The sequence below is a fragment of the Ovis canadensis genome, chromosome 7, assembly GCF_042477335.2.
Source record: "Ovis canadensis isolate MfBH-ARS-UI-01 breed Bighorn chromosome 7, ARS-UI_OviCan_v2, whole genome shotgun sequence".
Lineage (NCBI taxonomy): Eukaryota > Metazoa > Chordata > Mammalia > Artiodactyla > Bovidae > Ovis > Ovis canadensis.
Window position 1 is genome coordinate 43922704 of NC_091251.1, and position 21883 is coordinate 43944586.

The following is a 21883-nucleotide window of genomic DNA, read 5'->3' on the forward strand; positions in this document are numbered from 1 at the left end:
ATAAACTGCAGGAAGATTGAAAAGACTTTGAAAGCAAGTTGAATAGAGGTAAATGTGTTTTTTTGTGGTCAGCTAAAGAGTAATGCAGTGAATAAAAAGAATATAAAGATGTCTTATTCAACTTTATATATGCATTAAAACATATAGGAGACAGCCTTTTACAGAGCACTAAAAATTATTGTTGGTGAATGAAGGATTAAATGAATGAATAAATAATGGGCTGGGACTAAGCCATCAGTTAGAATTCAAGAAAACGTCAAAAGCTAGGGTTTATTACAGAAAACAACAGAAATCAAACCAGTCAGTCTTAAGGGAAATCAACCCTGAATACTCATTGGAAGTTCTGATGCTGAAGCTGAAACTCCAGTATTTTGGTCATCTGATGTGAACAGCTGACTCACTGGAAAAGTCCCTGATGCTGGGCAAGACTGAAGGCAGAAGGAAAAGAGGGCATCAGAGGATGAGACGGCTGGATGGCATCACCAATGCAATGGACATGAACCTGGGAAAACACTGGGAGATGGTGAGGGACAGAGAGACCTGGCATGCTGCAGTCCATGGGGTCGCAGAGTTGGACACAAGTGGGTAACTGAACAACAACTATAGACTATTCCCTGAAGAAACAGATGTAATGTGCTAGTGAATTGGGGGTAATATTCCCAACAGCAAGGAGGATTGTAAACGTAAAATTAGAGAACCTCATTCAACTAAAATTCTTAAAATACGGAATTTGTTGTTGTTCAGTTACTCAGTCACATCTGACTCTTGAGAGTCCCTTGGACTGCAAGGAGATCCAGCCAGTCCATCCTAAAGGAGATCAGTCCTGGGTGTTCATTGGAAGGACTGATGTTGAAGTGAAACTCCAATACTTTGGCCACCTGATGCAAAGAGCTAACTCACTAGAAAAGACCCTGATCCTGGGAAAGATTGAGGGCAGGAGGAGAAGGGGACGACAGAGGATGAGATGGTTGGATGGCATCACTGACTCGATGGACATGGGTTTGGGTGGACTCCGGGAGTTGGTGATGGACAGGGAGGCCTGGTGTGCTGCAGTTCATGGGGTTGTAAAGAGTTGGACATGACTGAGCAACTGAACTGAACTGAACTGGACTGGAACATGCCAGGCTTCAGTTCAGTCTCACAGTCGTGTCCGACTCTTTGCGACCCATGAATCGCAGCACGCCAGGCTTCCCTGTCCATCACCATCTCCTGGAGTTCACTCAGACTCACGCCCATCGAGTCCATGATGCCATCCAGCCATCTCATCCTCTGTCGTCCCCTTCTCCTCCTGCCCTCAATCCCTCCCAGCATCAGAGTCTTTTCCAATGAGTCAACTCTTCCTATGAGGTAGCCAAAGTACTGGAGCTTCAGCTTTAGCATCATTCCTTCCAAACAAACCCCAGGGTTGATCTCCTTCAGAATGGACTGGTTGGATTTCCTTGCAGTCCAAGGGACGCTCAAGAGTCTTCTCCAACACCACAGTTCAAAAGCATCAATTCTTCAGCGCTCAGCCTTCTTCACAGTCCAACTCTCACATCCATACATGACCACAGGAAAAACCATAGCCTTGACTAGACAGACCTTAGTCGGCAAAGGAATGTCTCTGCTTTTGAATATGCTATCTAGGTTGGTCATAACTTTTCTTCCAAGGAGTAAGTGTCTTTTAATTTCATGGCTGTAGTCACCATCTGCAGTGATTTTGGAGCCCAAAAAATAAAGTCTGACACTGTTTCCACTGTTTCCCCATCTATTTCCCATGAAGTGATGGGACCAGATGCCATGATCTTTGTTTTCTGAACATTGAGCTTTAAGCCAACTTTTTCGCTCTCCTCTTTCACTTTCATCAAGAGGCTTTTTAGCTCCTCTTCACTTTCTGCCATAAGGGTGGTGTCATCTGCATATCTGAGGTTATTGAGATTTCTCCCGGCAATCTTGATTCCAGCTTGTGTTTCTTCCAGTCCAGCGTTTCTCATGATGTACTCTGCACATAAGTTAAATAAGCAGGGTGACAATATATAGTAAATTAATCTACAACTTTGTCATCAAAAAATCCTACTAGTCATCCTCCTCCCTGGTCCAGCAGCCTGACACTGTGTTTTAGGGACCTTCTCTTTAACACAGAGAAGCGTCTTCCTCATACTTTCGTTCATCTAAGTCTGGCCCTCACACTCTTGTTCATCAAAAGAAAACCAAAGTTCCTTCCTTAAAAACAATCTTTGCCTAGAACCACAGGCCTCTCCCTTAAATTGTTTAAGAGAAACAAACATCCTAGTCTGGAGAACTGGCCTTCAGATTTTTTTTTAACCAATGTCAAAAACAGTCAACATCAAGCTCATGACTTTGAAGTTTGTGGCTAAAATAAGGGATTTGTCCAAAGCAACCCCTTGCAAAATGAAGAAAGCCTCTCCCTACCTGCTCCCCAAATTAACTCCTGCTCTGCTCTTAGAACCAAATGGAAGCTGGTTTCTGGATATGGGAATAGCCACTTCATCTTCTTGGCTCATCATCAGAGGTTTAGAAATAGCCAACTCTGGTGGTTAATTAATCAGTCCTTAAAGAAGCAAGTAGCCAGAAATTACAAAGATTAGCTGCCACTAGGCAGTTATTTTTTCTGAAGCCTCTATATACTAAATTGGGTTTTCTATAGTGGCCATTAACCCCCAAATAAGAGTATTTTAGGGGCTGAGTCAGGGAGGCCCTGAACTAAAAATGTTGGTGTATTTTTACTGCCAAAGGAGGAAAAGGATGGAAAACAAAGTATAAATGAACTTTTCCCCACCTCTCCTCAGGTTCTCCAATAATTATTCAAGATTTGAATCACTGAGAACTCTTTTCTGTCAACTGATAAGTGGTTTGAGTACCAGCTGCATGTTGCTAATGGCTAAAGTGACATTTATTTCAAAGATAAAATATGATGAAGATATTTATCCTCTGCTTGTCCCACCACCTTTCCCATTATTTCCCAATGGCTAGTTATGCTGTGGCAACACCCTAGATTAAATATGTCCCCTCTAGCATCAGTCTTCATATTTTGCTCTCCAGCCCCTAAATCCAGACAGATGTACCAATGGACAATTCAGTGCCCGAAATAGTCACAGTAGATATCTGTTGTCCCACTGTGGCCAACAGATAAGAATGGGTTCATCTGGATTATGAAGCAGGCAAGAAAATATGCATAAGATACAGAACTCGGATACATAAAGGAAACAGAATTTCCACTCATGTGGAAAAGTATTTACAAACATAAAATGAATAGACAGTAGTACAATTACATGAAAATCTCACTAAATAAGAGAATCTATCCATTAATCAATCAAGAAGCATTCCTTGTATAATATTCCTAATGTATCACAGCACATGCTGTGAGGAATGAAGAAACTGATGCTTAAGAACTAACATATGAAATAAGTGCTCAGCTATGCAGCTGACTACATGTTTAACAGCATTTCAGAGACAGTGAAACAGCTCTTGTCTCCCTCAGCTACCTCCCCTTAATTTTCCTCCCCTAGCGCAGCAGAGACTGCTGGTGATAGGTAAAGTGTTCCAACAAATACTTTAACTTTCACCTATTTGGGACTGATTCCAGCCTGCTCGTTACTGGCTATTACTCTTTATCTAGGCCCTCTACTGCCCAAGTCTTCCAGTTTTTCTTACATCACCTGCTGCCAGATCTCCCTTTTTGGACTCTGATTCTATTCTGTCCACTGGAGAGCATTCCCTCAGACAGAAAACTCAGAAAAGAGCTCACTCATCTCCATGTATTTGAATTCCTATGCTTTCCTCATCCATTCTGGTCAAGACTCAACCCTACGATTGAGAACCAGATTTTATGCCAAATAGCCCCTCATCTCTGAGGCATTCAAAACAGTGGAGTATATATGTAGGTGAGTGTGCTGAATGTTATAGTTCTCTAGATTAAAGCTCTGCTCAGGTGACTTCTGCTGGGTGAAAATAGACAGGCCCCTTTGGGGACATCTGGGCACATTTTGGTGAGGTTGGCTAATATACATACACGTAACTCACTCTTGCCAACAAAGTACATCTGGCCACACTTTCAACAACTACACTTAAACTGTTTTTTAGAAGATCTGGATGTTCTGCCTCAGTTTCTAATTTATTTGGACAGTTTTATGGTAGGCTCAATTCCCAGTTGAATCAGAACAAGAAGTATTTTTGATACTGCTGCAATATTTCCAAGGGCTCAGGCCTTAATGAGACTGTATCTGCAACTGGTATAATACACGTCCTCACAGGACAATAAATGGACAACCACACAATACTCATACCTATTTGTCACATTCAGCCCTTTAGTTTTCCCAATGTCCAGACATGCTCTAGCACCTACTAAAGAATGATCTTAACAGTCTCTTGCAGAAGATGGTGAGGAATGGGACGTGGTTCCTGGACCTGAGGTTTATATCCATAATTCATTCACTGGACCTGACCTCCAGAATCTTTCGGCAGAGATAGACCTAAGTCAATAGCAATATGTTATTTGGTATAAAATCAAGTTACTTCATTTTTGAGTGACCCACCAGTGTATTCCTGGACTATTATCCTTTTTTCTTAAGAGATGTGGATAATGCCAAGAAAAGTGATAATAGTGCAGAAGCTGAGGCTCACACTACCTTCCTACACACAATCCACTTCCAGACCTTCGGTAACAAGGCATTGGGTCCCATCGCTAGACTCTAACCACTTCTGATGAGAGGTGATGGGGCCAGAGAAATCTTTAGTCCAGGTTCCCACAGCTCAAAGGTCAGCCAGAATTCTCAAGAACTCTGAAGCTTGAAATATAAAACAATAGGCAGGTAATGGATGGGAGCAGAAGTTGAGAAAGAATAAAGCTTGTTAATGGATCACTTGCCAACTGAAGTTTAATGGAATTTACAAAGAGAAAAAAACATGCAGGTATTCAAAAAACAACAAGGTTATTGGAAGTAGGAGGGAAAGACACAGACCCGAGTCAGGTTCAGACACAATGAATCAAGGAACGTTAGAGTAAATCAATACCAAGTATCCTATTGAAGGAACCCCTATCAACTCCTTGAAACCAAGACCATATCCACTAGATTCTTTTCTCCTGTATTTCTATGAAATAGATATCTGTTCTTTACATCCAGAAAACTGAACATGCAGGACATGTTTTTTGTTGTTTGTTTGTTTAATTCGGTTGCTTAATTTATTTTTAATTTTAATTTTAATTTTATTTATTCAGTTGCTTTAATTTATTCGGGTCTTCACTGCTGCATGCGAGTTTTCTCTAGTTGTGGTGCCCAGGCCTCTCACTGCAGTGGCTTCTCTTGTTGTGGAGGACAGGCTCTAAGTGTGTAGGCTTCAATAGTTGCAGCACATGGGTTCAGTAGTTGTGGCTCACAGGCTCTAGAACTCAGGCTCATTAGTTGTGGCGCACAAGTTTAATTTCCCTGCAGCATACAGAATCTTGCAGGACCAGGGATCAAACCCACGTCCCCTGCATTGTCAGGGGGATTCTTAACCTGGGGAGCCATCAGGGAAGTTCCAGGCCATGTTTTTGAAATGACAGGTCCCTAAGCTATTGCATATCTCCCTTGATTTCATGCTTCAGCGGTTTCTTATACCTGTTGATCACATATGTTGCAAATCTAGCCTTCTTGCTGACAATTCACCTGTATTTGTCTATTAGGACTGCCACAACAAAATACCACAGAACGGGTGACTTAAATAACAGAAATGTCTTTTTTCACAGCTCTGGAGGCTAGAAGTGCAAAATAAGATATTGCCAGGTTTTGTTTCTCCTGAGGCCTCTCTCTTTTGCTTACAGAGGGCCATCTTCTCGCTGTGTCTTCACATAGCCTTTCTTCTGTGTGTATCCCCTCCTGATGTCACTTTCTCTTAGAAGTACACCAGTCTTCACGTATGGCTTGGCTTAACCTTAACTATCTCCTCATAGGCTTTATGTCCAAATACAGTCACACTGGGAATTAGGGCTTCAACATATGAGTGGGGGTCAGACACAATTCATTCCGTAATAGCACCTATAGGAAGACACTGGGTTCGTCTGGATTCCAGGAAGGGTAGAATGTTCAAGAAGCAGAAGGCGCTATGTACCTTTATTCCAGGTTCTCTAGTATCTGAAATCAGTTTACAGTAGACTTGAGATTATCTCAAAAAAAAAAAAAACACCTCCCAGAAAAGGGTCTTACTGCAACATGCTTATTTTTGGCTAGCAGGGTGACTTTTGAATCTCTATACAGCACCATAAAGAGATTTTCTGATTAAATCACTGACGTCCAAGTATCCGTGGGTTTCCTAAGAGTTTGGCGCGCTTGCATCCTCTACTATTTGGCTGACAGCTTGCAGATTCTAGGGTTCCAGATCACTGTCCCAGTACCTTGCCTGGAAGGCACAGTCCTGGAGACCCTATTTCCCATGGGATCTGTCAGGAGAATTTCTCGGTCACGCCATTCCAGTCAGATCTACGAAGTTTCATCTGATTTACTCAACAGTGTTCTGACACCTCAATTAGTAATACTTGGTAGAGTTTCAGGACAGTGCCTGGCACACTGTAAGTATTCAACACATCCTTGAATAAATAAGTGAATAAACCTAATCCATTCGGATGTCTGGTGGCACACTATCAAAGGAAAGTGTTGTATAAATACCCTGTGTCAGTGGTTTAGAGTTGTATTCATTCTGAATGGCAGACCTCAGAGCCAGTAAATTGGTGGGTGTGTTTGTGTGTGTGTATGTATGTTAGTCACTCAGTTGGGTCCAATTCTTTGTGACCCCGTGGACTACAGCCTGCCAGGCTCTACTCTCCATGGAATTTTCCTGGTAAGAATACTGAAGATTCCCTTCTCCAGGAGATCTTCCCAACCCAGGGATCAAACCCAGGTCTCCTGCAGTGCAGACAGATTCTTTACCCAGGGAAGACCCAATAAGTTGGCAAGTACTTCTAATATCACTGCTGTGTATTTCTGAGGTTGGAGGTGGGGGTGGTAGAATGCAGGTTATCTATGTTGAGTTTAAGGACTTCAAAACTAATCAAAGACAAGACTATAATATGGCAGTATTTCACAATAAACCTTATCAGGCAGAACTTGAAGAGGCTGAGTGAGGAAGCCCTCTTCTTTCCAAGAGGAGCAAAAAGCTTTCCAGAGATAGCAGTGCAGGGCCAACACCCAGAAGGGGAAGAGGGCAAGGAAACTCCAGGGTTGGGGAGAGAAATCAATGACAGGCTGATGTGTCCGGATGACGTCACCCTGAAGTCTCTGGGCCAGAAAGCTCTAAAGGGCTGCAACAGTATGGGGTCTTTCATAGCTACAGGGTCTGTCTTACATATGGTTGGCAGATATTGGATATAATTTTGGGGGCTGTGTGCTCTAAATGGGCTTCCCTGATGGCTCAGTGGTAAAGAATCCTCCTGCCATGCAGGAGATGCAGTGTGAGTTCAAACCCTGAGTCAGGAAGATGCCCTGGAGGAGGAAATGGCAATCCACTCCAGTATTCTTGCCTGAAAAATTCCATGGACATAGGAGCCTGGCTGTCTACAGTCCCCAGGGTCGCAGAGTCAGACACAACTGAGCACACATACGCGTGCTCTAAATGGCTTAAAATATGTTTATTTGAGTGATATTTAAAGCAACTGGATATGTAAGATTTTGAGGTTTGTACTTGCAGGCTTTGAGCTAACTGTCCTAGCCTGGTAAAAAAAGAAATAAACAAATAGGGGCCAATATATAGGAGCCATCTTTAGACTATACAATAGTGTTCTAGAAAACTTAAAAGTGTCACTACATTTCTCAGAACCTTTGCAGAGAGATCTTTCCCCCACTTTCCAAAAAGAGTTAGACACCAAAGGAAGAGAGGGTTTCTCTGCAAGCTGGAGAGACAAGCAAGCCCTGGCAATCAGTTGGAGATGGTGAGGAAATTTTGGTAGCACTAGTGGAGAGTACCTGGATTATCTTATTGCTGTGTGAGATATACTGGTCCTACGATCTGTTTTCACCAAGAATCCATCTATATCTTCTATATCTTAGTTTGACATGGGCCTTTTTAGAGCAGTTCATGACAAGAGCCACTTCTTCCTTGAATAGCACCAATACTACACTGATAGCCAGATGAAATGTATAAACTGTGCATTGCAAAAGCACCTCTGATGCAGTTTTTCTCCTTCTTACAAATGTCTCCTCAAGTCAGGGTTAGCTTAATCTAATCATATATGATTCCATTTAGAATATAACATTTCACTGAAATCAGGGATTTCACATACATGCAAAATCAGTGCTTCCCTGCTTTTATCCACCACTCCTAATTCAAATACAAAACACCTCAAGAAGTCTTAGCCTACATAGGAGGACTTTTGGATTTTCTTCTGATAAGTTATACAGATTTTAAGTTTATACAAAGCAAACTTTACATTCTAGGGGAAATCATTCAGACATCAGCTCATCATAGCAAAACCACAGAAGTGCATCAACTTAAAATCAAGTTCCCGAGCCAGGGAATCTATCTGCTTCAGTATCTACCTTTCACCCATCCATCTCTGTGTCCTATTGCTTTCTGCTATACTCAGGCTGGAAGGAAACAGCTTTGTTCATCATGGATTTGGGGTCTGTCTCAGTGATTAGGGAGGAGGAGCCAAAATACTCTTGTGGGTCATCCTATATCTCAATTTAGTGGAGATTTATTGGTATGTTCATAACGGAATCTTCCTTCTTTTGAGCAATTAGCCACAGGAATCCTTTGCTTGGTGAGTTCATTAAATTTAGTTTAAGCTTGCTTGAGTTGCATTTCTGTTACTTACAATTAAGAGTCATGATTAATTTGCCCAGAAACAAAGGCCTATAACTTATAGAATTAATGATCCATGGACCTTGGAGAATATATGGAAGCCTCTACTATCACAAGTATATTCTCAACTAATAGAAATTTAGCCTTTCACTGCGACCTAAAAAAAACCTTAGACTAGCCTTGTTGGTAGGGAGCGATAGAAAACTGGTTAACAATTTCTGGGATGTCAACTATTAGTCCCACAAGAGACACTAGACGACAGGTAAAAGACACATTCCAACAGATCTTAGCAATCATGCAATCAGACCCCATTTTGCCCACATACAACTTTCTCTGGTTTTTGGTTTATCTATTATCAACTGTCCCTAATCTTCTTCTACTTCCTGCTTGATGATTGATCACTTGAATTTTTCAAAATTTGGCTTTGTTTTCTGGACTTCTTTGTAAATAATTATTCTATATACTCACATTCCTTGGACCTCCAATACGAGATTTATGATATCAGGTTACATATATAAAGCATAATTCAGTCCCAAGGGTAACCACTAAAATTTTTTTTTTTTTTTGCCTTTAGCAATAAAAGAAGGTTTAGTGGAAGAGCTGGGCTTGGAACTGGCTTTTCAAAAAGTGATAAATCAAAGACAGGAGAGGAGGAGGAGGAAGGAAGAAAACCCCAAGATAAAGAACAATATAAACAAAGGTTCTAAGCTAAGAATGAACTGCTCAACAGGATCAGAGACTGTAGGTATGAAAGAAGTTCACAGAGACAGACTAAATTACAGAGATGCATAGAAGCAAAGGAGTTCAATTTAAGAGTCACTGAAAGTTCTTATCCCAGGGATATTGTGGAAATTTTATTTTGGCATTAAATCATGGGCAAAGGACATTACATAACTTGACCTCAACTTCCAGAGAATGCTAGATAAATTAAGTTCATATCCAGGTACATAGACACTAAAACCTGCAAAAGCTTGGGCCACCTGTAAAAGGTCTTAGTTCCAGAGGTCTTTTCTTAAGAAAGATGCTTGGGAATGCATTATCTAATAGAGTATTACCCCCTACAGAGAATTTAAGCTTGAGAAAACTTAAGCTAGCCTTTGAATTACATCAGCCAATTTTTTAAGTTTTTAACATTAGTATTACTTCAATGCCAAAAATCTAGATGATATTTGGAAAATTATATTTAGGGTCCAGCAATTCCTAGACCACTTCTCAGACAGTTTCAAATTAAAGATCAATTGAAAACCACAGTCATGCATTCCAAATTTCAGTGATCTAATGGGCCATGGGTAAAGCAATATGTCTTTATTTTTATAGTGATAGAAAAGAAATAGACATTTTGAAACCCTTTCATTTTCTTCATTTTGAACTCTTTCTCTAGAACTAGACATTTGTAAATTTCAAAATTGCCAGAGACCATTCTTTTCAAATACATGGAAGAAATATTGGGATATAACATTTTTTGTGTCAGCACTCCCTGGCTTATTATTACACATAGGGAGAGGTCAAGTCTAGACATCTTGTAAGAATGTCACAGAGAAAAATCACTGAGGACGGAGGAAAAGAATGCTCACCTTACATGACTTTACAGAGAGACCCTATAAAAGAGAACAACTAGGATAAAGGGTCAAGTGGAGAACAAAAAAAGTAATGGATTTTTATTAAAAATAAAATTCTGGACAAAGAAGCACCCTTAACCAGTTTTAAGCAGAATAAACTAGGTTATGGCATGGTAATAAATAACTCTGAAACCCCAAAGACTTAATTCAACAAAAGTTAATGTTTTCCTCATGGAAAATCCAGTGCAGGTATTGGTGCCTCTCCAGAAGCATCTCCAAATAATTGACTGCTTAGTTTTAATCCTACCATTACAATTCAAAGTCTCCTTCAAATTTTTCAAGGCAATTAGAAGTAGATAGAGGGGTGCATAATAACTTCCCAGTTCCTCAACAGAGAAGGGACACACTCCATTAGACAGATCTAGTCATAAAGCTCTGTCCAAGTGCCAGGAGGTCTGGAAACACAGGACACCAGCATTGTCCAAATAAGAGGGGTCAGTAGACAGCCAAAGATAGGAGAGAAAGGGAAAATGGAGCTTACAGAAAAAGGAGGCAGAAAAGAAATGTTTTAATTCAACCACAGATTAGAACCAAATGTCTCTAAATTCTGAATTCTAATCTCAACCCTACCCCAGTCTTGTGCATTTAGGTTTTCTGACCCTTAGGATCTCTAGCTGTGAAGAAAATTTAAGACACATGTAAAAGGCAACTTGGAAAAATAACTAGAGAGTGAAGTTCTCTGAAAAGAGAAGTTGGCAAAATACACACACATATATAAGCCAGGAACCTAAGAGTTAGATGCTAAAAGCCTCAAAGAAATGTAAAATACTCTGTATTTTATACATAGGAGTCAGACAGAAACTTGAAATTTTCATCTACATTTTCACCTCTAGGCATCAAAACATTCTAAAGCACTTCTCTCCTCAAGAAACTACAAATCTAATACAGACATCTTGGTAAAGAAGGAGCCAAGAGCTAGGGTTAAGACTCAAGTCTGCCAGTCTGTGATAGTAATATAGCCCAATCACTAACTCTGTCAGCTCTGTAACTCAATTTTCTCATGTATAAAAGAGAACTAATGCCAGCATCAGTTCAGTTCAGTTCAGTCGCACAGTCGTGTCCGACTCTTTGCGACCCCATGAATTGCAACTCACTAGGCCTCCCTGTCCATCACCAACTCCTGGAGTTCACTCAGACTCACGTCCATCGAGTCGGTGATGCCATCCAGCCATCTCATTCTCTGTAGTCCCCTTCTCCTCCTGCCCCCAATCCTTCCCAGCATCAGAGTCTTCTCCAATGAGTCAACCCTTCGCAGGAGGTGGCTGAAGTACTGGAGTTTCAGCTTTAGCATCATTCCTTCCAAAGAAATCCCAGGGCTGATTTCCTTTAGAATGGACTGGTTGGATCTCCTTGCAGTCCAAGGGAATGTCAAGAGTCTTCTCCAACACCACACTTCAAAAGCATCAATTCTTCAGCGCTCAGCTTTCTTCACAATTCAACTCTCGCATCCATACATGACCACTGGAAAAACCATAGCCTTGACTAGACGGACCTTTGTTGTCAAAGTAATGTCTCTGCTTTTGAATATGCTATCTAGGTTGGTCATAACTTTTCTTCCAAGGAGTAAGCATCTTTTAATTTCATGGCTGCAGTCACCATCTGCACTGATTTTGGAGCCCAAAAAGATAAAAGTCTGACACTGTTTCCACTGTTTCCCCCTCTATTTCCCATGAAGTGATGGGACCAGATGCCACGATCTTCGTTTTCTGAACGTTGAGCTGTAAGCCAACTTTTTCACTCTCCTCTTTCACTTTCATCAAGAGGCTTTTTTGAAATACCAGCATCATCTACCTGCAATTAGAAAAATTTCTGAAGATACATATACCCCAGTTTTCATGGCAGCCCTGAGTAGAATAGCTAAGACATAGAAGCAATCTAAATGTCCATTAAGAGATGAATGGATAAAGATGTGTGTGTGTATGTGTGTAATAGAATACTACTCAGCCAAGAAAAAGAATGAAATAATGCCATTTGTAGGAACATGGATACAACTAGAGAATATCATGCTAAGTGACATAGTCAGAAAGAGAAATGTAAATATTTACCATATGTTATCACTCATATGTGCAATCTAAAATACAATACAAATGAACTTATTTTTTAAACAGACTCAAAGACATAGAAAACAAACTTATGGTTACCAAAGAGGAGTAAGTTAAGAGTACATAAAATTAGGAGTTTGGGATTATTAAATACAAATAACTGTATAAATAATAAACAACAAAGTCCCACTGTATTGCACAGGGAACTATATTTAATATACTGTAGTTAACCATAATGGAAAAGAAAAAATAAGGAAGTTTTCTGAAAGACTTAGAGTGTTCTATAAAATAAGCACTAGCCAGAAATTTGCCATATCCCTAAGGTGGCAGTGGCACCTAGAGGTTCTTTAAAACTCTCTAGAAGAAGAATTTTTTAGGTCATGTGATCGTAAAACCATTTAATTTTTTGGTATTATTTCCTTCCTAACTTGGGACCAATCTAACACCATGTGCTCCCTATTTAGAAACACAATATATATCTTTAGTGTTTCTGTTTTACTGAATTCTGAGGTTCTCTTCCATTAAAAAAAAAAAAAGCATGTTTATTTACATGCTTAAGTGCTTGCATGGGGCTTTCCTGGTGGCTCAGATGGTAAAGATCTGCCTACAATGCAAGAGACCCAGGTTCCATTACGCCTGCCTAGAGAATTCCATGGACAGAGGAGCTCAGCAGTCTAGAGTCGGACATGTATATATACATGTCTATATGTCTGCATGCACACATATATGTAAACATTTGTTGCTGGCGTATATGTTTGCATGGATGCTCTTGTCTCTCTCTGTGTCCCCCTCATTCGCCTCTTGACTAGAATGCAGCCTAGGAGACACGCAGAGAGAACCCAGGCCATCTGAATTCAGCAGCCTCACGTATTTGGATGCTCAACAGCAGCAGTCATCTATCAAAGGAAGTGTACTGGACCTAAATGGAGAGATTTTTAATAAGAGGCAAGGGGGTGCACTTTACCTAATAAAAAGAGCATAGAGAGACCCCGGCTGTGGCTAATGTGCATAAAAAATTCAGCCTGTCAGATCCTCACTTTTCTAATTCAGTAATCTAAATAATTTATTTGACATTTTAGCTCAAGATGACCTTTCTCAGGAAAAAATTACTGTTTTAAACTTTTAGCAAGTGCAACCCCAGCCACAGAATCCCTATTGAAGTCTGCGTTTTCCCAAATGAGCAAAGGTTAATCTCGCAATGCTCAAACACATTGCTGACCCTTTTAAACAGCTCACAAAATGTCATTTAATTTTTTAATCTAATTTCAATTATATTGTAATATTTAGGTTGAGAATTTGGTGGGGATGGGGGTGGAAATGTGAGATTCCAGTCAGGTTCTACTTAGAGAAGTTTAGGCAAATGATCCATTATAAATAAAGCAGGTATCAGACAAGGCCATGGATCCTTGTATGGATTGAATATATATGAAATAAAATAATGCACAATATGTAATAATATTGTATACAATTCCCTAAGTATTAATGAACAGGGATTAAGTTAGTTGATTCTTGTGAGAAACAATATGAAAATCCAAGGTTCACAGAGGTGTTATATGATTAAGGCAATTAGTCTTTAAGCCAAGCCACTCCACTCCAAGGAAACTCACGCCCTAAGCCACACAGAGTCCAGTTATCCTCAATTCCCCTTCTAGGACAAGTCTGAATCAAACTAGGAGATCAGCAGGGTGATCAGCGTCATGGGCATGTCACCCTCTAATCCATTCCACAAGCAATTTGTGAAATCATAAACTTTTCTCTCAAAATCCACACCTTAGCTTGCTAGCAGGTCAGAAAAACAAACAAATAAAAGAAGGTATAATTGTTAATCTGAGGATAATTGGATCTTCCACTCTGCACAATAAACTATCATTTCATTGAGAGGAGATTGAGGAGATTATTGAGGAGATATTATTGATATTGAGGAGTTTGAGAGATGTTGTACCACTTTGTTAAACAGGCTTTCCTCCTACCCACACTAAGGGATAATAGAATTTGATCCTCTAATTTGACAAACATCCCATTTTCTACAAAACTGTTCACGGTCACTTTTTAAGCAATGCCCTCATGGCAACACTGGTTTAAGCTCTCAGTTATTTGCAAAGTTCTTAAGTTTTAAGTTCTTAAAACACTGGTTTAAACACTGGTTTAAGCTTCTCAGTTATTTGCAAATCCAAAATATCATCACTGATAGCTGTGCCAACAATCTGAGTAGATGAACTGATGTGAACATCAAGTTAAGAAATGAAAACTCAGCTCCATACTCTCTTCTCATTATCCCCTCTCTTGATACAAGCGTCCCCCAGAGATTCTGTGGCTCCTTATTTTCCTTATCCTGAAATATCATATTTCCCTTAACCAAAAGTGCCTATGGACCACACTCTTACAGAGGTCACCTCAAAAAGGGGGAGTTTTGTACCTAACAACCTACACGAAGATAAGCGAGTCTCCTGCCTCTCCCCTTCCCCTACTTCCAGTGCCAAATTTGTTTAGATGTAAGACACAGACACAAATAAGGATGTTTGCTAATCACTTTCATTTTCAAATCTACATTCTTCTTGGCACTATCATCCAGGAGAACTGTATGAAGTCTAGCACACCATGCTATCTCATAAATGAAAAATAATACATGTCTGTTATTTTAATTATATCCATCCCAAGGGTTGTCAACTCAAGGTCTGCACCAGAATCACCCAGAAGCATTGCTGGAAAAAAATACAAGCTGGGGAGCCCCTCCCAAGTCTTAACGAATTGGAATCTATGGATGTGGGCCCAGGCTCATTTTCTTGTAAGTAGCTCTACAGAATTGTTTATGCTTACTTATCCCTGGTTAAAAATCACTAACCAGGTAAGTAAGTTTTCACATGAGTTATCTGGTATAATTAAAATAGTGAATGAATATGTGACCTGAAAATGAGAATTTCTCCCCATACCTTAAATAACAGATAATCATTAAGAATACCTGAAAGAACTAAACCATGTTCAACACAAAATTTCTCTTTAAAAAATACTCACAATGACACTTTCTTATGATTTTTGTTTATAATTATAAAATATATCATGCCCCCAGCCCTAATCATAGTTTGAAACATTTGCTATAGAAATTTTTGTGCATTAAAAAATCCAAATTTTTAAAAAATTGCTGGTACTTATTTAATAAAAATACACCACCACTCTCTGGTATTTAAAAAAAAAAATTTATGCAGCACCACATTGCCACGCCACTCAGAAGAGTCACGTAAGGAATTTTGCCTAGGAGTTACCACTGAATTTCTCCACTCCAAATTCCCTGGTTATGATTGAAGTGTAAATGGAATGAATATACTGGAATCATGTTGGAGAGGAAGCACAGATTACCAAAAACTAAGTCCTAAAATCTCTCTAGTCTTTTTCTTTTCTCAGTCCTCTAAAAGATTCTAGAGGATTCTTTCCACTTTGACATCTCAGATCCCAAGAGTCATAGTCATCCCATGTCTTCCTAGAAACAAATTTCCCAAAGCTTGATCCATGAAACACAAGTTCTGCAATAGTTATGAAACAACATATTGCTAGGATCAGAGAAGTTTGGGAGAGCCAAATGCACATTAGCATAGTAAGTTTCTGGGAAATTCTTACACAGAAATAAAACCTCTTAAACAAGGCTTTTCCAGCCTGTGAAATAAGGATCCTTATTTTATATGATGCATTAAAAACATCTATTTCTGCTTTATTGACTATGCCAAAGCCTTTGACTGTGTGGATCACAATAAACTGTGGAAAATTCTGAAAGAGATGGGAATAGACCACCTGACCTGCCTCTTGAGAAACCTATATGTGGGTCAGGAAGCGACAGTTAGAACTGGACATGGAACAACAGACTGGTTCCAAATCAGGAAAGGAGTATGTCAAGGCTGTATATTGTCACCCTGCTTATTTAACTTCTATGCAGAGTACATCATGAGAAATGCTGGGCTGGAAGAAGCACAAGCTGGAGTCAAGATTGCTGGGAGAAATATCAATAACCTCAGATATGCAGATGACACCACCCTTATGGCAGAAAATGAAGAACTAAAGAGCCTCTTGATGAAAGTGAAAGAGGAGAGTGAAAAAGTTGGCTTAAAGCTCAACATTCAGAAAACAAAGATCATGGCATCTGGTCCCATCACTTCATGGCAAATAGATGGGGAAACAGTGTCAGACTTTATTTTTTGGGGCTCCAAAATCACTGCAGATAGTGATTGCAGCCATGAAATTAAAAGACGCTTACTCCTTGGAAGGAAAATTATGACCAACCTAGATAGCATATTCAAAAGCAGAGATATTACTTTGACAACAAAGGTCCATCTAGCCAAGGCTATGGTTTTTCTAGTGGTCATATATGGATGTGAGAGTTGGACTGTGAAGAAGGCTGAGCACCGAAGAATTGATGCCTTTGAACTGTGGTGTTGGAGAAGACTCTTGAGAGTCCCTCGGACTGCAAGGAGATCCTACCAGTCCATCCTAAAGGAGATCAGTCCTGGGTGTTCACTGGAAGGAATGATGCTAAAGCTGAAACTCCAGTACTTTGGCCACCTCATGTGAAGAGTTGACTCATTGGAAAAGATTCTGATGCTGGGAGGGATTGGGGGCTGGAGGAGAAGGAGACGACAGAGGATGAGATGGCTGGATGGCATCACCAACTCGATGGACGTGAGTTTGAGTGAACTCCAGGAGTTGGTGATGGACACAGAGGCCTGGTATGCTGCAATTCATGAGGTCGCAAAGAGTTGGACACAACTGAGTGACTGAACTGAACTTAACTGAACATCCAAAGAGAAGCTCCACAAAACCTACTTTGAGAAACACAGTAACAGCTGGGAACCAACCAAGACTACTGTCCTTTTCTACCATGTAATTTTTTTTTAATAAGTGAAATTAAAAGAGGTAGCAAGTGAAAGTTGCTCAGTCGTGTTCTCCTCTTTGTGACCCCATGGACTATAGATTCCATGGAATTCTCCAGGCCAGAATAATGGAGTGGGTAGCCATTCCTTTCTCCAAGAGATCTTCCCAACCCAGAGATCAAACCCAGGTCTCCCACATTTCAAGCAGATTCTTTACCAGCTGAGCCACTAGGGAAAGCCCAGAATACTGGTGTGGGTAGCCTATCCCATCTCCAGCAGATCTTCCTGACTCAGGAATCAAACTGAGGTCTCCTGCAGTGCAGGCAGATCCTTTACCAGCTGAGCTACCAGGGAAGCCCAACAGAGGTAGCAGAGTTGGTAGTAAATTAATATATCTGTACATTCCTTTAGAATGTTACAAATCAGCTTAAAAACAGAATTAATGAAACTGCAGAAAGAGGAAGAGAGAGAAGAATAAGTGACTGCACAAAATATGCTATAGACTAGGAATATAAATCCGGAATCCTTTTGCTTTTGAAAGCTCAGCAGCATTCCAATATAATTAACTGTTGCTTCTTTTTCCTTTACTTTGAATAAATTTGCTTATTATACTTAAGCATAAGTTGGGAAATAATTTAACTGCAATATTCAGGTTTGTCCAACCTATGACATAAACAGAGCCAATAAAAATAACATTTAGATTTCAATGTCTCCATGTTCCATTCACTCAGGTGCACCCCAAATGCCAAAAACAAAGTGCTATCACCTTCAGTGAGCTACTCATTATGGAGGGCTTTATTGCCAGATGTTACTGTGCTAACATCTTTACCTACATTGTCTGAGAGATTTAAAATAAGTCCTTAGAACTGTTCAATGAGATAGACATCATATAATCATCATTTTTCAAAGGAGAAACTGAGGTTTAGGGAAGTTCAATAACTTTCCCCAGTACTTGGGAAAGCTGTGATTGGAATTCAGAACTGTGCAGCTTGTAAACGCTCTGCTCCACAGCTGGAGAAACAGAATGCTTGTTCTCAGTGTTTTCATGGATTGGCCCAGTCTGACCAAAGGTCAAGACTGTCCTGTCTAGAATAATGAAGGCTGGTACTCCATTACCAACCCATTCAATAAATCTGTCACAGTCACAACCACCACCACACAGCATGACCTGGGTGTTATTTCTGTAGAGTGTCCAGTGATACTTTGTAAAATAAGAACATTGCCTTCTTCCTTGCTTCTCTGTGATGACAAGTTGGAGCTTCATCACAGCCCCAGTGTTCCAGATCCCTATGAGACAGAGTGCTTTTTTCACTCAGACAAGCCTGCCGCCAGCCAAGCTGTAGCTGCCATCTCATCACCCATCAAAATGGAATCCTATACACTCTGTACCCACCAAAAGACAGAAGCAAAAAAGCAACACTGTGCCTTTGGTGTGGAAAAAAAAAGGGAGAAAGAAGACCCCTTCCCTATCATTGTGTATTGATAGCTCCAGAAGGGGGCTAAGTGGCTTTGTCCCAAAATAGTCCACATTTTGAGAAAGAGGTACACATAGGTACACATACCTGATGGGAGGATGGGTTACAACAATTCTGTGAAAGCTAAAACACTGCCCCCCAAAACCGTATTTAGCCCCAAGGCCTTGCTGCTAAGTTAGGCTTATGTCAGACTCCATCTCCCACCGTGAATATAGTCCCTTTTTTTTCTCTCATCTTGCCACTAAAACATAACTTCCATTCAGCCCCTCTTCCCCTCTCTGCTCTTTCCCATTAGAACATAGTTCCCCTTTAATAGGACTTTTAAACAGGCCCTTCCCCACCTAATCCCTAGCCTCTATCACCCAAGTCTTCCCCAGACTCCTATCAGGAATGTCCAAAAAATGTCTCCAGATAAAATTATTGACTACAAAGGGAAAAATTTCTCCCCTCTTCATATGCCTACTGAGGCTCTATCATGCCTGAGACTGCCTGACCACACATACTCTAGATTCCATCTTTTCCCGGGAACTCACTCCATGTCGTCAACCTAGTCCTCTTTTCCAGCTTCTTCCCCTTAGCCTACTAAGATCCAGGTAAAAGACCAAGGTTTATTATGTCCTTGGGATTCCCTGGTGGCTCAGACAGTAAAGCATCTGCCCGCAATGTGGGAGACCTGGGTTCAATCCCCGGGCCGGGAGGATCCCCTGGAGAAGGAAATGGCAACCCACTCCAGTACTCTTGCCTAGAAAATTGCATGGATGGAGGAGCCTGGTGGGCTATAGTCCATAGGGTCACAAAGAGTCGGACACGACTGAGCTACTTTTCACTCACTCACTCATTATTATGCCCTTGGTCTTTTACCTGGATCTTGTGAATACCTTATCCCTCACCTTCCTTTCATTTTTGAACTCCATCCTCCTTCTTTCCTCCAAACCATTCATTCACTCATGCAGTTCATGCATTCAGGCTTCTAAAACTGGCCTTAATCCAATCCCAGTTCTTCATATCTGGTATCCCCAATGACTACTTTTCAGTTATTAATTTTCTTGACCTCCAAGCAGTTGACCATTCCCTATCTTTTTTTCTTTTAGGTAAAAAGTGGATTTATTTAGAGAGAAACACAGTCCACAGACAGTGTGGGCCAACTCAGAAAGCAAGAGCAGTCCCAAAATACGGCATGGTTAGTTTTCATGGTAACTTCACAGACTAATGAGTAGGAGGATTATTCCAACTATTTCAGGGAAGGGGTGGGGATTCCAGGAATTGGGCCACCATTCACTTTTTGGTCTTTGACGGTTGGCCTCAGAATTGTCGTGGCACCTATGATTGTGTCATTTAGCTTGTTGTTGTGTTATGATGAGCATATACTGAGGTTCAAGATTTAGTGGAAGTCCACTCATCCACCACCTTAGATCTATTTGGTTCTAATCAGTTTATGTCCTGCCCTTGGGTTATGTCCCTTTTTTAAAGTTTGTGCCCAGGCCCCTTCCCTCCTCTTTCATTCCCCTCTCAGAGATTTTACCCCTATATTCTTATGGGATGCAGAGGGGCTTCCCTTCAATGACATAAAGCTTTTTCACCTGATTATTTTCTTGCTCCTTGGACAAATGCTCCCTCTATTTTGTTTGCAGGCTCCTTTCTCTCGGCCTACTTCTGAAGCACCGGGCCTTCACCTTCATATCCCTCTCCTCTATTTCATGGTTTTACGTCCCATCTACGTGTTGATGACGCCCACATCTTCACCTCCCACTCAGTTGTCTCCCTTGTCCAGAACAAAACAAAATCTCTCCTTCCCCTTTATACACTTTCTGTCCACAGGGGGAGAAGTATGAAAACACTGCCACCTCTTCAGTCACCCAAGAAAGAAAACAAAGACCTTCTTCAGTTTCCATATCACGATCCCATTAATCTCATTTCCTATCTCTCAAATATCTTCTTCCTGCTATTCTCACAGTTCACATTTAAACAGCATCCAACTGTAAGTAACATCCAAAATATCTATTCTGAACTGAGTTTGGTTCCTTAGTGCTTCATTTTCTTTAGCACTTCAATGACTTCACCCATTCTTCCCTTTTAGTTAAAATATCTTCCTTCTCCTTGTTCATCTGGCAAAATCCTATTTACCCACAAAAACTTCAAAGGGTAAAGTCATCCGTGACTTTACCCTGAAGAGTGCTGTCTTCTTCCTTCATGCTGCCATAGCTCACTGGATATACATTCCCAAGAACAGCAGAGTCCTCACTGGCTTGAAACTTTCTTTCCACATGTCTCCCACTGTAGACAGAGAGTATTTCAAGGATAGGGAGAAAGTGTACTCTGTTCATCTTCACATCTCCCGAATTTAACACAGTGCTTGAGTCACAGTGAGTTTTTAATGATTGCTGAATGAACAAACGTGTCTGTTGTGCTCTAAAAGAAGAGATGGAAATCAATATTAAGAGAGAAGGGCAGAGCAGGGAACAGTATGGACAGAACTCTGGATGGGTTGGTAGTGAGGCACTTGAGTTCTCAGCCAAGCACTGCCATTACCTGTGCAACCTAGATTAAGTCAATTGCTGCTTCAGAGTCTCAATTTAATCACTGAAAAATGAAACAAATATGTACAGAACTCAGTTACCTCCAAGATTCCTCTCATCTCTGTTTTAAATACAAACGAGAGTTGGCCAGAAAAGAAAGGGAAACTAAGAGACAATCTGGCATAACACTAAGGTCTGGTTCGAAGCCTGGCTCTGCCAGTTACCAGCTGTAACCTTAAGGAAACTGACTTCTCTAAAATAACCCATGGGGACTTCCCTGGTGGTCCAGTGGCTAAGATTCCATGCTCCCAATGCAGGGGGCCCAGGTTTGATCCCTGGTCAGGGAACTAGATCCTGCATGCCACAATTAAGAGTCAGCATGTCACAACTAGAGATCCTGTATGCCACAGTGAAGGTCAAAGATCGCATGAGCTTCAACTAAGATCTGGTGCAGCCAAATTAAATAAGTAAATATTTAAAAAACAAAAACCAGCCCATGTTTCTCCATCATGGGGCTATGGGAGGATTAAAAACAGTCGATACATATATAGCATTAGAACACTACCCAATATGCAAAGCACTTAACAGAGGACAGACCAA